The sequence below is a fragment of the Rana temporaria genome, chromosome 2 (genome assembly GCF_905171775.1).
Source record: "Rana temporaria chromosome 2, aRanTem1.1, whole genome shotgun sequence".
In the NCBI taxonomy this organism is placed as follows: domain Eukaryota; kingdom Metazoa; phylum Chordata; class Amphibia; order Anura; family Ranidae; genus Rana; species Rana temporaria.
The window spans coordinates 192,975,111-192,992,155 of record NC_053490.1 but is presented as its reverse complement, the minus strand read 5'-3'; positions in this window follow the sequence as shown (position 1 = coordinate 192,992,155).

Below are 17,045 nucleotides of genomic sequence, written 5' to 3'. Positions count from 1 at the left end.
TAAATCCAATGACGCGACCCCCGGGGGCCACATCATACTCTCAGTGGCTATGGACGCCGAGTGTATGACACGGGAGCGCGCCCGCAAGGTAACCCCCTCGGGAGAGCTCCCCAGAGGTGGTTAGCTATTGTGGGGAGGAGCCTCAAGAGCTGTCGTGGGACCCCAAAACAGGAGGATTGGGGCCACTCTGTGCAAAATGAACTGCACAGTGGAGGTAAGTATGACATGTTTGTTTTTTTGTTTTTAAAACTGAACCTTTACAACCACTTTAAGATTACCTAACCTGATTATATAAGTGTGCCCCCGCACCTAATAATGGGACCTTGCTTGCGGCTATATGTGAGCCTCTCTTCTGGCTCTGGGTGTGAGTGCCTTGATCCCCACATCCCTTTTCTAATGTATTAAAGGCTCTTAAAAAAGTGACTAGGTTGCAAATAATGTAAAGCTTTAAAAGACCCACCAAGGACAAGTGAAACCCCAGCACTTGGAGAAAATGTGACACTCTGGCGTACATTTCCTCATGCACAAATTCTCCATGTGTGACCTTAAAGGGGTTTACACCTTGTCTGTAAAACATAGCATTTGACATCATTTTAGATTTTTTTTTTTATATATTTAATTGTTGCTTAATGTAGACAAAATAAAATTGTAAACATTATTTTAATCTATGCATATGTGCCTCCAAAGTCCATAATTCTTGAGATTTCAACACAGTGTATATATATATATATATATATATATATATATATATATATATATATATATAAGAAGAAAAAATAAGAAGAAACATTGGACATTAATCAGCTACATTGAAAAATATCTCTTTATTTTAAGGAGTTTATGATTTTGTTGGAAATTTAGCTGTAATCCTGAAGCAACAAGGTTAGCACATATGGCATATGATATGTTGAGCAATAAACAGGAGATTGCACAAAGACTACAATCTTCTGTGCAAATTATAAATCTGAACACTTTGTGGAATAAAGAGGTCATTTTGAAGCCATTCAATCCCCTTTAGAGCTGAGTTTGTTTAGAATTGTACATTAGATAAATTAAGCTTTGTTGAAAAGAAGAAGACATATAAAGCTGCTCAGGTATAATAATTGAATCATGGCACAGGGGCTTGGTGACATGTAAACACCAAGCAGATGTCAAACAGATGTTTTCTGTCTATCCTGGCCTCTTGAATTTAAAAGTAGATAATTAAATCTGGTTATGTGATATACTCCTCCCTCGTGTTGGAATACCTTCAAAACATGCCTGGAATACACATTTTTTTTTAGTCTGATATACTTTGTAACCTGGTGTTGAGGTCTACATACACTTAACTCACTAAGACTAGATAATCTGAACTGAAGTTAAATTCAATTCAGTTTGGCAAATGGGCAAATTAAATGGGGTGGTCGCCCACTGAGCCAAACTTATGGCTGCAGCAGGAAGTGATATACTTCTGCCAAGCAGCCACCAGATTCCTGGCTACCAGCGATGTATCCTTGTCTGACCATGCAGCTGTTAGCTGGAGATTTCCAACAGACACCTGAATGTAAAAAAAGGGAAGAGGATGGTGGCTGACATCATTGACAAAATATGAATATGGCCGTATAAGGTCAGTGACATCAGCTATCAGTCCTTTCCCCTTTGTTTACAAATCAGCTGTCAGCTGAGAACCTGTAATTCAATAAGAAGTAGTGACAGATGCATATATATATATATATATATATTATTTATATATATATATATATATATATATATATATATATATATATTTTTTTTTTTTTTTGTTTGTTTGTTTGTTACAAACGTTATAAAAGTTTTCAAATAAATAATCTTTCTTCATAAATTTAGGCCAAAGTATATTTTGCTACATTTCTTTGGTAAAAATTACCCATAAGTCTAAAAACTCTGATAGTACTGTATATTGTATATACTGTATTTATTGGCGTATAACACTCACTTTTTTACCCTGAAAAATATACGCAGGGGGCGGTGGAAAGTTTTTTCCCTGAAACTTCCCTCTTAAAGTTAGGGTGCGTGTTATACACCTGTGCATGTTATACGCCGATAAATACGGTATTTGAAAATTTATGCTGGGATGGTAAAAATAACCCCCACATGACCCCTTGATGGAAAGCAGATATTTTTTTTCACTATGATTGCTTACTACAGTGATGATCTGATCACTGTTATAAGCAAACAATTATGTAAATTGCATCCTTTTATGTGCCATTGTGATAGCTGTGATTGGCCACAGCTATCATATGGCATATGTTCGCTGTTACTGGCCGCTGTACCATGTGATCACTGTGACCAATCAAAGAGATCATAATAGTACACATGAATGGCTATAAATGACACGCCATTGTGGAATATTAACATGTGATTGCTATGAAAGGTCACAATAATCACATTGTACAGGGTCCAAGGAGAACCGTGATTGGTCTTCCACTGTGTCTGGTTGACACAGCAGGTGATAGATTGTGCTGCTGTGCACTTCCGAGGGCGTCATATGATGTCATTCCGAAATACAGCGCTCCCGCTCGGCCATTCTTTTTCCAATAGGATGGGGGGGATGGTGGTTAAAGAACTTGTCAAAATATGTGGTGTGTTTTTTTTACTGTTACTACCTGGATGGGAGACCGCCTGGGAATACCAAGTGCTGTAGGCTAAGCCACTGCCCTGTGAGGACGTCTATCAACGAAATGTACATAGGATGTTGGAGGAATCGTTACTATGTTACATTGGATGTCTACTAATGTGGCTGTCTTTTGATTTTTCAGATCATTACACTATAGAAAAGAAAATAAATTACCTGTTGGATGTCTGGTTAATTACAACTGAGGAGATCTGAAATCATCATCAATCACAAATCTGCAGAATATTGTACCCTGCTAAGGGAGAAGGTGTTTTTGTTGGTTTCTTATCACCAGCCACTTACATCCGTTAGTGATTTAGATTAGAATTAGCCACTTACACCTGTAAGAGTGAACAAAGTTTTACACAGTTTTACAGTTTTTAATACATATGTTTACCAATAATATATTTTTTGCCACTATATTTTGGGACACTTTGGGACTTTTTGGACTTTTGTATTTTGTTTTTTGGTTGGATATACTGTAGATATACACAGATTTAAGTGGATGCCTATGTGGGTTTAGTTACCCAGTCCTTTATCACGTGTTGGTGTGGTCACACATCAAAATACCTTTTTATTTAGATTTTTTTTATATATTATTCAAATAGAATTATCACTATCACATTATAAATTATTGGAGAGGGATCATATGATTGGGTTGTTTCACACTTTCTTAATTTTTGGATGGATTCATTTAGCACACACCTGGGCACTGCGCTCTCTTTCTTTCACACTTTAGAGAACATTGCTGGATTTTTCAGAGCAAAGATACTTAACATCACCAGTAGCTTCCAGGGTCACATGGCTGAATGTGTATCCTCAATCTCACATACAGATCTTTGAGTGGGGTTGTTGAAGCTTCAACCTCTCCAGTAGACACATTCCTTCTGCATGATGAATTGGTATTTGCCCTTCAGTTTCCAGTCTCCCTCTGAGAGGTCACTTACATTCTCCCACAAGAGTCTGGTCCCTTCAGACTCCTGTTATCACATGGCAGAACCAGGGATGGGAAAATGCATAAACCTTTCTTAGTGTGACTACAGTTACTAGGTTTGTTTTCTATGCCTTACCCTGTTCTACCAACACACATATGGGGTTATTTACAAAAGGCAAATCCACTTTGCACTACAAGTGCACTGCAAGTACACTTGAATGTGCACTTGAAAGTGCAATCGCTTTAGATCACTGTAGATCTGAGTTGAAACTCTGAAATGAGGGGAAGCTTTGCTGATTTTATCATCCAATCATGTGCAAGCTAAATGCTGTTTTTTATTTTCCTTGCATGTCCTCCTCAGATCTAAAGTGACTGCACTTCCAAGTGCACTTGCAGTGTACTTGTAGTGCAAAATGGATTTGCCTTTCGTAAATAACCCCCACAGTCCTTAAATTTGGCTTTTCCAATCTCTCAGTGCTTAGGCTCTTTGTTGATAGTGCAGTTGGAGTAACTGGTCTTAATCATCTGGATGCAATAAGCTTTTAACTAGAACTTGTTTAATGCCATGAACATGACAGAACTCATGGGGGTTGGTTTACTAAAACCGGAGAATCTGGTGCAGCTTTCCATAGAAACCAGCTTCTCGATTTTTTTGTCAAAGCTTAATTGAACAAGCTATAGTTAGAAGCAGATTGCCTACCATGCACAGCTGTGCCAGATTTTACATTCTCCAGTTTTAGTAAATAAACCCTATAATAAGCAGATCAGGTTTGGCACAATAGGTCCTCTTAACTTATAACTTACAGCAACAACTTATCTTGGCAATACAGTGGCTAGCACATCCACCTAGTAGCACTACGGTCATTGGTTTGAATGCCAGCCACAGCATTATCTGTACAGGGATGCATTTTGGAAGCTGTCTCCAGCAAATAATGGGATGATGGGATGCTGGCCTGAACTGGCTGATAACATGTATAGGTTATATTTTGTCTATGCTTCAATGTATTTTAATTTTTTTGCAGACCCCCTTAGTGCACAGGCAATAACACACATGCTCACAAATTAAAAGTTTACTCAAAACTCAAAATATGCATATATACTCTTCCATACTGATTGTAGAAAATTATATCTGTCATAGAACACACCTGATCTGAACATTTTATTTCTTAGCATATCCTTTTTAAATATGGTCAATATATGAAAAGGTCATTGCTTCTTTATTTACTAGTGAAATCAGCAACATTGCATGTCTGAAAATTATAGCACCAAGAAAATCACTATGAAATTGGAACTGAAAGCCCTTTATGAGTCTTTGATCATGTCAAAAGTACTGTTAAGAGCAGCATGTAAGGGATGCTGTTTGTATTACTAATGCTGAAACCGCTATCATTCATATGAAAATGGAAATTACCGTATGTTCTTCCTAAAAGTCAGTATTTTAAAATGAAACATGAATCTCCAGTTAACTTTATCTGGAAATGTTTGTTAAAATGAATGTCATAATAAATGTGTATGAGCTCATCATATGGTCTCTATCATGGTGAGTGAAACTTACATTTTTGGCTTGAGTTCCAAACTTTAAAGATTGAACTCTTTGGCCTCGTACACTCTCGGCAAAAACCAGCAAGAAACTTGCTGTTTTTTTTTTTTTTGCCGAGGAAACCGGTCGTGTGTACATTTTTCGACGAGGAAACTGTCAAGGAACTCGTGGAGCCAAAAAGAGAGCATGTCCTCGATGGGAATGGAGAAAATTGTCATGTCGAGTTCCTCGACAGCCTAACAAGGAACTCAACGAGCAAAACGATGTGTTTCACCCGTCGAGTTCCTCGGTCGTGTGTACGAGGCCTTTGAGTTGTGCTCATAAAAGACAAGCAGAGGGCAAATCACCAGTGTTTCCTGTGGTCTCCCTGCAACCAATCTTTTTCCCCATTCTTGATTTTTATTTCATTTAATTTTTTTTTTCACACTGTTTCTCTGTGTGAAGGTGATCATCTTGGTAGATGCAGAGCTTTGCTTCCATATCTCAAAACTGCTCATCTGATGACTGATGGCCTAGAGGAATGAGCAAGCAGGCACAGGAGAGGCTCGAAAATTGCAGATGTACAGAATGGATGACATAGAACAAACAGGGAAGTATTTGTCTGTCATTCCTTAGGAATAGCTTCCTATCCAGCAAGGAGAACAGTGAGTAGCAAGTACTGACATCAAAAAATATCACTCCAGATCTCATGATACTAGCACTCAGAGGCAGCATTAGATTATCTCACAATGCATATACACAGCTATTTCCGGTTCAGTGAAGAACACATAATAAAATATTCAGGGTTCTGCTTGGGAACAATTAACATTTATTGGATCAAGAGACAGGAAATGCACAGATATTTTTCAGGCATTGCCCAGCCAAGAGAGAGTGGGTCTGGGTCATATTTTCCTTATTTTCATTAATCTTATTTTCATCCAGCCAGGGAATGGTTAATTCAGAATATACAGAAATAAAATATAACATTCATATAATTTATTCACTTGTTGCCCCTGTTATCCTTGTTGCAAAGCGTTCATGCAGTAATGCATTTTATATTCCCTTGCCACATCCCCTTCTGGGCTGGTACTTTGTATATACTGTATATACCTGCTTCTCATTCCCATTCTGAATGTTTGAAAAAGGAAGCAGAACCTCTAAAACGTATTTCATCCCTGCTCATCTCCGACCTCCATGGCTGATTCTGACAGCAGGAACCACCCCACACACTCCAGACATGACGGGCTGTTTTTGACAACTATCATCTCCCCGATCATGGCAAATGCAGCCAGCTTGCCCACCACAAAGCTACGACCATCTGTCCGCCACTGGGTGGTTGCCTGTCAGCTTATATCTCTTATGTTGGTTTTCCATTACTGATCATGTAAATGTGCTATGTTCAATAAAATGTTGCCACTTATGGTTTACTAACTCCACAGTCCTGTTCTTGCCTTTCCTATATGTTTTGAGTTCCTTCCCTGATCTGACAGAGAAACTCAAAGGCCTAGTACACACGAGAGGATTTATCCGCGGAAACGGTCCGGAGGTCCATTTCAGCGGATAAATCCTCTGGCGGATTTTGATCTCATGGTTGTACTAACCATGAGATCAAAATCCCCGCGGAATTCCGTCCGCGGTGACGTGTCGCGCCGTCGCCGCAATGATGACGTGGCAACGTGCGCGACGCTGTGATATAAGGACTTCCACGCATGCGTCGAATCATCACGACGCATGCGGGGGATGGATTCGGACGGATTGATCCGGTGAGTCTGTACAGACCAGCGGATCAATCCGTTGGACTGGATTCCAGCGGATCGATTTCTTAGCATGTCAAGAAATTTTGATCCGCTGGAAATCCATCCCCGGGGACAAAAATCCGCAGAAAAAGATCCGTACACACCAGGGGATCTATCCGCTGAAACTGGTCCGCGGATCAATTCCAGCGGATCGATCCTCTCGTGTGTACGGGGCCAAAGAGTTCCTCATTAATTCACACCATTTCCTACTTCTCATGGCTATTCTCAAATTTTTTAAATTTTGATTATGGACACAGTTTGTCGTTTGTAGCAATGAGAGCAATGAGTTAATTCTGAATTTGCATAACATTTTTAACAATACATGTTCAAGAAAGGCCAAATGTTAAATTTGTGTGTTCCTCACTGAACACCAGTCGATTTATCTGCATCCCAAATTTGCAAAGACCACTATAACAATTTCATTTGGAAGTCAAGACAGATGTGTGTAGTTAAATCTTCAAAAGAATCTAAAAAAAGTTATATCACATTTCGCCTAGCGCAAAAAACAACTCTAAAAGCTTATTAATATTTTGGTTTAATTGCATCATTTAAGGTTCTAGTTCTGTGTAAGCATTAGAGTTTGGGGTCTATACATAGCAAAACCACAGCTGTAATTCAGAATTCATAACATGACACAATTGTGAGGTTTTAAAGACTGATATTTCCCAAATTGCTACCTGTGCTAAGTTATACACAGCAGCCAGTCCCTCTATTTAGATGGATAGTGAGTGGCAACTCACTTTGATTTCTAAGGTAATACAATGGAGATCTGCAGTCAAATAGTGGTTCATATCTGAGGGATCCCATATGTGCAAAGTTTGGTTCATAGAATTAATTGGATGGCTGCACACTCAATACTTGCAGAAAACAGCTTTATGTAGAACAAAATCCATAAAAAAAAACAACCACAAATGATCAGGCAGGGGAGGGAAAAGGTAGGTAGATGAGTTTTACACAAATGTTTGTGCTCTCTCAATACCACATTGAGTCGCCGCCCACACATCGTATATACAGTATATGGTATAATTAAATACAAAACACCTGTGTATAAGCAATCAACTGAAAGACATCAAATCAAGCTCCAACCATGTGTAACAGGACATATCCCAAATGACCAAATAAATGTATGATCAAAGAGTCCGCACACAAAGGTTGAACTTGTGGTATAATAGTTAACTCAAAACATGTAAATAACAAATCAAAAAATGAATATCAATAATAAAAAAAAAAAGATGAATATGAAAAATAAAAATTAAAACATTTATGCATACTTATGGGGGGTCCATGCATAGAAATAAACACATTGTCATAGATGGTGCAACTGAGAAAATAGTATCCTCAAATAATCTCAAAAAATATCTTGCATATCAAACAAATACTGACAAATCAAGCCATCAAAAATGGGGGAGAAAGACCAGAAAAACAAAGTATCCTCAAATGATCCCTAAACTATCTTGCATATTAGACTTGTTACTGACAAAGCATTTCAATGAGGCTCACAATGGGCATATGTCTTTAATACAGATCTAGGCTATAGAGAAGATTTTGATACCGGGGGGTGACCGTTTCAGTGTTTTGTGCAAACATGAAATCTTTTGGATATTCACTTTGCAGTCCAGAATTCCAAACGGCTTGATTTTTGAGCAGGACTTGACACACTTTTATAGTTGAAGGATAAATCAGATTGGATCCTGGGTTGTAAGATTTTGGCTTAATACTTTGGTCTTCTTGTCTTTCTCCTCCTTTTTTTGATGGCCTAATTTATTTGTCAGGAACCAGTCTAATATCCAAGATAGTTTAAAGATTATTTGAGGATACTGTGTTCTCAGTCACTCTATAAATCAGATTGGATCCCGGGTAATAATATTTTGGCTCAATACCTTGGTTTTCTGGTCTTTCTCCCCCGTTTTTGACAACTTGATTTATTTGTCAGTAACCATTTCGATATGCAAGATAATTTGGGGATTATTTTGATTGTTCTCAGTCGCTCCATCCATGAACATGTCTATATTTCTGTGCATGGACCCCCCATAAGTATGCATAAATGTTTGTATTATTATTATTATTGTTTTCATATTCATCTTTATCTTTTTTTTCTATTATTGATATAAAAATGTTTATTTGTTATTATATACATGTTTTGAGTTAACTATTATACCACAAGTTCAACCTTTTTGTGAGGACTATTTGATCATACATTTATTTGGTAATTTGGAATATGTCTTGTCACACACACAGATGGAGCTCGGTTTGATGTCTTGCAGTTGATTGATTATACACACGTGTTTTGTATTTAATTATACCATATACTGTATATACAATTTGTGGACTGCGACTCACTGTGGTATTGAGAAAGCACAAACTTTAGTATAAAACTCATCTACCTACCTTCTTCCTCCCCTGCCTGATCAGTTGTGGTTGTTTTTATGGATTGTTTTACAATAAAGCGGGGTTTTTTTTGCAAGTATTGAGTCCAATCATTCGTATACCTGAGAGTCTGCAAGAGTGGCAGGGCATGCACCTCAATTTTTGGGCTCCCTATCTAAGAGCATACCGGGTACTTTGGTCTTGTATAGATTTTAAGGGGATCCCCCTATGCCATAAAAACAGCACGAGGGGTCACCCCAAAACGTATACCAGGCCCTTATCTGAGCAAACAGCCTGGCTGGTCAGGAAAGGGGATGGGGATGAGCGAGCACCCCCCTCCTGAACTGTACCAGGCCACATGCCCTCGACATTGGGATGGGTGCTTTGAGGCAGGGGGGTCCTGCGCCCCCACCCAAAAGCACCTTGTCCCCATGTTGATGAGGACAAGGGCCTCTTCCTGAAAACCCTGGCCGTTGGTTGTCGGGGTCTGTGGCAGGAGGCTTATTGGAATCTTTAATTGCACACCATGCACACGGCATTACAGCGGGAGGGAGCGTTGAGTCAACATCAGAAGAAGAGCAGAGGGAAGAAGACAATGGAGAAGACCGGGCAAGAGCTAGCAAAATAGCGGGCAAAAGAGCAGAAGAAAGCGGAGGCAACCCAGCAGAAGACACCGGACAGCGAGAGAAGAACCAGAGAGAGATCGGAGAAGAGGCCAGAGAAGGGAGAAGGCGGAAGAGACCCCCGGAGCTGCCTAATAAATTACTTTAATAACCTGTGTAGTGTGTTTTATTGTTGACACTTTTTTTTCCAGGTGAATGGGTAGGGGTACCCCATACTTAGGGTAGGGGGGCGGGATCTGGGGGACCCCTTTTTAACGGGGCTCCCAGACTCTGGTAGGCCTCCCGCCCATAGACCCTGACAACCAATAGCCAGGGTTGTTGGAAAGAGGCCCTTGTCCTCATCAACATGGGGACAAGGTGTTTTGGGGTGGGGGTGCAGGGCCCCCCATGTTGAGGGCAGGTGGCCTGGTACAGTTCCTGCCTGGATAGGCTGCATGCCTTGGATAAGGATCTGGTATGGATTTTGGGAGGACCCCCATGCTGTTTTTACAGTGTAAGGTTTCCCCTTAAAAGCCATACCAGACCAACAGGCCTGGTATGCTCTTAGAGGGGGAACCCATGTCGTTTTTTCTTTTAAATTTGGCGTGGAGTTCCCCCTCAAAATCATCAGAGCACATGTCGCATGCCAAAGTCGGATCAGGCAAGACGGCGGTCTGACTTTGATCTGACTTTGGTGATATTCATTAGGCTGAAGTAGGATCAAAGTCGGACCAAAGTAGTACAGGGAGCATTTTTAAAGTCGGACCAACTTGTGTTGGACCAGTTAAGATGGCTCCCATAGGGAAACATTGATTTTCACACATCATGCGACATGAGCTCCCATTCCCGGAGCGTTTGTCGTACCAGTGTGAACCCGGCCTAAGGCCTGGTTCACACCTTTGTATTTTTTAGTGCGTTTTTAATTTTTGCAAAAACACACTACAATTCATTTAAAATGGTTTCCTATGGATGTAGTTCACATCTGTGCATTTTATCATAAGGGCCAAGGGTTTTTTTTTCTGGTTTTTGGTTCCATAGACTTCAATTGATGAAAAGCATGTATTGAAAAATGTAAAATTAACCTGAAATATGCAATAGGTGTGAATCAGGCCTACGTGTGAATCAGACCTAAAAAGTGTCAGGAGGAGGGTTTCTTACAAGCTTGTAAGTTGAGGTGATAGCAAAGATATCTTTGTGTATTGTTGTTTTTTGGTTGCTACCTTGTATCTGGATTAGAAAACTTTTGGGTTCTTATGCCAATTGGCTGAATGCTGGTCGATTTCCAAGGATGAGTTATGGATGGCAAAACCTTGCACATTTTCCAGCCTTTTTCATTCCCAAACACCCCTGGTAGCCCCCTATTCTTGAACTCTGTACAAAAAAAAATATTATTTGGGATACTGCTTAGGAGGAACAGTTGGGAATTACTAATGTCAACATTGAAGATTTTTACTAATGATGGTTCACGTCCACTTTAATATAGCTTTCTTTACCATGTAACCCCTAATCTGGTGCTCTTTAACAATGGCAGCCAATGTACTACTCCCGATATGAGTAGCATTTGTTTGGGTGGATTAAAGCAGACCTAAAGGCCCATACACATGATGTGAATTTTGGAAGGCAATTGACGTTTATCCAAAATTTTGATATCTAATTTTCATTTTTCATAAGACAAAAGCTGGATGAGCAGACTAGTACATTTTTGACGAACGACAGCTGAACGTCCGTTTTTCAGATGGCCAGTACAAAAATTGTCACACAAAAGTCGAAAGTACAAACACGCATTATCGGAATCAAGGAACGACCCTGAAGAGTTTGGTCTTGTAAACCACTGTTCGTAATCTAGAATTAACATTCGTGACGCTTCAATTGATGAAATGTCAAAATGCAGCGCTCATTCTCATCTTCTTTAATGGGATAATAATGAAGCCGATTTGCTGGTGATATTAATGTAGTTATGCCAAACGTATTTTAAAAGGCATTTGTTTTGTAGTCATATAAACAATATTAATATTATGGTTGTTTGATTTTTTGAGGAAGTTGCCACAACAATCCCTAAGGCCGCGTACACACGGTTGGTCCATCTGATGAGAATGGTCCGACGGACCGTTTTCATCGGTTCACCGCTGAAGCAGACTGATGGTCTGATGTGCGTACACACCATCAGTTCAAAAACCGATCGGGTCAGAACGCAGTGACGTAAAACACACAACGTGCTGAAAAAAATGAAGTTCAATGCTTCCAAGCATGCGTCGACTTGATTCTGAGCATGCGCGGGTTTTGAACCGATGCTTTTGTGTACTAACCATCGGTTTTGACTGATGGTCAGCCGTCCATCGGTTTGATTTTAAAGCAAGTTCTCAAATTTTTGTCCGAAGGACAACAGACCGATGGGCCGTACACACGGTCGGTTTGGACCGATGAAACTGAACTTCAGTCCGTTTTCATCGGTTTGGACCGGTCGTGTGTACGCGGCCTAAGTTTTTAAGATGAAAGATACAAATATGTTGGTGTCCCTTGTTAATTTTCCATTGTGTTGTTTTTAACCATATAAGACCCGGACCTTTAGGCAGCTAAAGGACCCGGCCAGTTTTTGCGATTAGGCACTGCGTTGCTTTAACTGACAATTGCGCAGTCGTGCAACGTGGCTCCCAAACAAAATTGGCGTCCTTTTTTTCCAACAGATAGAGCTTTCTTTTGGTGGTATTTTATCACCTCTGCAGTTTTTATTTTTTGCGCTATAAACAAAAATAGAGCGACAATTTTGAAAAAAAATTCAATATTTTTTACTTTTTTCTAAAATAAATATCCCCCAAAAATATATAAAACATTTTTTTTCCTCAGTTTAGGCCAATACGTATTCTTCTACCTATTTTTGGTATTTTTTATAGCGTTTACAAAAAAGGGGATAGTTTTATTGCATTTTTATTAATTATTTTTTTTTTACTATTAATGTCGGCGATCAGTGATTTTTTTCGTGACTGCGACATTTTGGCGGACACTTCGGACAATTTTGACACATTTTTGGGACCATTGTCATTTTCACAGAAAAAAATGCATTTAAAATGCATTGTTTACTGTGAAAATGACAGTTGCAGTTTGGGAGTTAACCACAAGGGGGGCTCAAGGGGTTATGTGTGACCTCATGTGTGTTTACAACTGCAGGGGGGTGTGGCTGTAGGTGTGATGTCATCGATTGTGAATCCCTATAAAAGGGAACACACGATCGATGACGCCGCCACAGTGAAAAACGGGGAAGCTGTGTTTACACACAGCTCTCCCCATTCTTCAGCTCCGGGGACCGATCGCGGGGACTCCAGCGGCGATCGGGTCCGCGAGTCCCGCGGAGCTTCGGACCGGGGCGCGCGTGACCCCATGGCTGGGCTTAAATAGCCACGTACATGTACGTGGATGTGCCCAGCCGCGCCATTCTGCCAACGTATATCGTCGGTAGGGGGTCGTTAAGTGGTTAATGTAACTGCCTACTACCAAACTGTCATTTAAAGATCAGGAACGATCTGTAAATCGCGAATCTACGCTCACCAAACTTCTATTAACACGAAATTAGCAGAAGGGGCCCAAAGGGTGGTGTTTGAGAATTTTTTTGAGATTTTGAGATTTCTAATGTAAAAAAATAGGTCACCTTTAAAAACGCCTATAAACAAAATTGCGGCAAAACGCTGGTACTGCGTTTTGCCGCGTTTTGCGTCTGAAACGTGAAAACTTTTGCGTCTGAACCCATTTGTTTGCTTCTGAAAAAACAAGCATAAACACAACTGCCAAAAAACGCAGAAAAACGTGACTCTGTGCATGGACACATAGGATAACATTGAATGTGTTCAGGGGCAGTTGAAAAAGCTGTCCAAATGCCTCTGAACACGTGTTTACCAGCGTCTCGTGTGCATGGGGCCTAAAAGAACAATGATATTTCATTGAGTCAAAAGAAATGTGAAATATACTGTTACAGGACTGAAAATCATCTGCCTTGGGCTGGTGTTGAAGCATAATGAATTTTTTTTTTTTTTTTTTTTTACTGGATTGTTCTGCCATTAACCCACTTCAAGTTCTAGGGTAACAAAACACACTTACTATGCCGTAGCTAGAAAATAGCAATGTCACTCTAGGGCCCCGTACACACGTCCGAGGAACTCGACGGGCAAAACACGTCGTTTTGCCCGTCGAGTTCCTTGTGAAGCCGCCGAGGATCTCGGCGAGCTGAAATTTCCCATTGAACAACGAGGAAATAGAGAACATGTTCTCTATTTCCTCGCCGAGATCCTCGTCGGCTTCCTCGGCCGAAAGTGTACACACGGCCGGGTTTCTCGGCAGAATTCAGCTCCGACTGAGTTTCTGGCTGAATTCTGCCGAGAGACTCGGTCGTGTGTACGGGGCCTAGGACAGAAAAGAGTTATTGGAAGGGAATTCGCTTTGAGTAGTATGGGCCAGATTCACGTAGGGCAGCGGCGGCGTAACGTATCGTGATTCACCAAGCACTTGCGATGAAAACCTACACTGGCGGCCTTCGGCACAAGGCGGGCCAATTTAAATGGGCATGTGCCATTTAAATTAGGCACGCTCCCGCGCCGGACCTACTGCGCATGCTCCGTTTCCGAACTCCCGCTGTGCATTGCGCGCCGTGACATCATTTTTTTTCGAACAGCGACGCGCGTAGCGTTATTCTGTATTCCCGGACGGCTTACGCAAACGACGTTATTTTTTACATTTCGACGCGGGAACGACGGCCATACTTTATACAGCAATACGATTGCTGTGTAAAGTTAAGGCACCAAAAAAAACGACTAACTTTGCGACGGGAAACTAGACTAGTGGCGACGTAGCGAACGCGAAAAACCGTCGGGAATCGCCGTAACTCCTAATTTGCATACCCGACGCTGGTTTACAACGCGAACTCCCCCCAGTGGCGGCCGCGGTATTGCATCTTAAGATCCGACAGTGTAAAACAATTACACCTGTCGGATCTTAGGGATATCTATGCATAACTGATTCTATGAATCAGTCGCATAGATAGAAACAGAGATACGATGGCGTATCAGCAGATATGCCGTCGTATCTCCACTGTGAATCTGGCCCTCTATGTCCGAGCATAAGCAAATTGTGGTTTTAATGCATCAAGTAGTGTGTGTTTAGTTCATCATGTATCTTTTTCAAATTCCTTTTTCGATCTACTACTTTTTATGCATAGATCTACAGATTCATGATGTAAATTCAACATTAGCAAACATAATTCATAATTCTAAAATACACAGAAAATTATTTAATACATGTCATTACTAAAAACTAGAATTTAACTTTAATGCATAAGTAGAGTTGCTATTTCCATATTATTTTAGAAACATTTATATATATCTGTGCCTCATAAGCCCAACATTTTTAAAAGTGTAAATCATTTGTGGTAAAGGTTGAACTGTACATGTCTAAAATAATTTGTTCTCTTAGTTTTGTACACATGTAAATGCAATTTAGTGTTGTTTGAATTATTAAAAACAGTAAAATTTTCCCGTGAGCCAGTTGTAGCTGCAGCTTTACAGATAACAATATGTAAGCATAATCAAACATATATGGGAAAGCAGTAAATTCCACCATTACTGGTACACCTCTACTAAATCATCCTAACAAGATTACCCAGTGCTCTGTATTTCATTTCTATCTCAGCTTTTGCAAGCAGAATGGATTGTACTGTAAGTCATGCCTCTATCACAAATAGCAGACACTCAGTAATACTCTAGGTTTCCTTGTCATTCTACTCTGCACATGATGAATTACCTATGAAGTTATATGACTAACTATGTCTAATTTTAAAGAATTCTGCCAAAAACACACACACACACACACAAAATTATATATATATATATATATATATATATATATATATATATATATATATATATATACACACACACACACACACACACACAAACATACAATGAGTATATGAGCTTAATGTAGCATACATTCTAACATTAATAAAAATGTAAAACACATACTAAAAGTTCATGTTTTTGGATATGCAGACCTAAGTTGAAAATGCTTATATGAATTAACACATGTGGAATTATACATAACAAAAAAGTGTGAAACAACTGAAAATATATTTCATATTCTAGGTTCTTCAAAGTAGCCACCTTTTGCTTTGATTACTGCTTGGCACACTCTTGGCATTCTCTTGATGAGCTTCAAGTGGTAGTCACCTGGCGCAGCACCCCATCACACTCCTTCTTGGTCAAATAGCCCTTACACAGCCTGGAGGCGTGTTTGGGGTCACTGTCCTGTTGAAAAATAAATGATGGTCCAACTAAACGCAAACCGGATGGAAAAGCATGCCGCTGCAAGATGCTGTGGTAGCCATGCTGGTTCAGTATGCCTTCAATTTTGATTAAATCCCCAACAGTGTCACCAGCAAAGCACCCCCACACCATCACACCTCCTCCTCCATGCTTCACGGTGGGAACCAGGCATGTATGGTCCATCCGTTCACCTTTTCTGCGTCGCACAAAGACACGGGGGTTGGAACCAAAGATCTCAAGTTTGGACTCATCAGACCAAAGCACAGATTTCCACTGGTCTAATGTCCATTCCTTGTGTTCTTTAGCCCAAACAAGTCTCTTCTGCTTGTTGCCTTTCTTTAGCAGTGGTTTCCTAGCAGATATTCTACCATGAAGACCTGATTCACACAGTCTCCTCTTAACAGTTCTAGAGATGTGTCTGCTGCAAAAGGTGGCTACTTTGAAGAACCTAGAATATGAAATATATTTTCAGTTGTTTCACACTTATTTGTTATGTATAATTCCACATGTGTTAATTCATAGTTTTGATGCCTTCAGTGTGAATCTACAATTTTCATAGTCATGAAAATAAAGAAAACTCTTTGAATGAGAAGGTGTGTCCAAACTTTTGGTCTGTACTGTATATATTTTTTAACCTTAATGCATTCCCTCATTAATGTACAAAACGTTTCACTGTTTGTTTTATCCCTATCCCTAAACTCTTTCCTGAATCCTTTCATGATCCAGAGCTGTACTCTCTCCAGTAGGGATGGGCTAATGATTTGGGCCGTGCATAAGTTCAGCCTGAACATCCCCCTTTCGGGTGTTCGCCAAATACCTGAATTTTTTGTGCACTCAGCGAAATGTTTGCCCGCCGAGCGCATAGTAAATAGGTTGTTCAGGAACAGGGC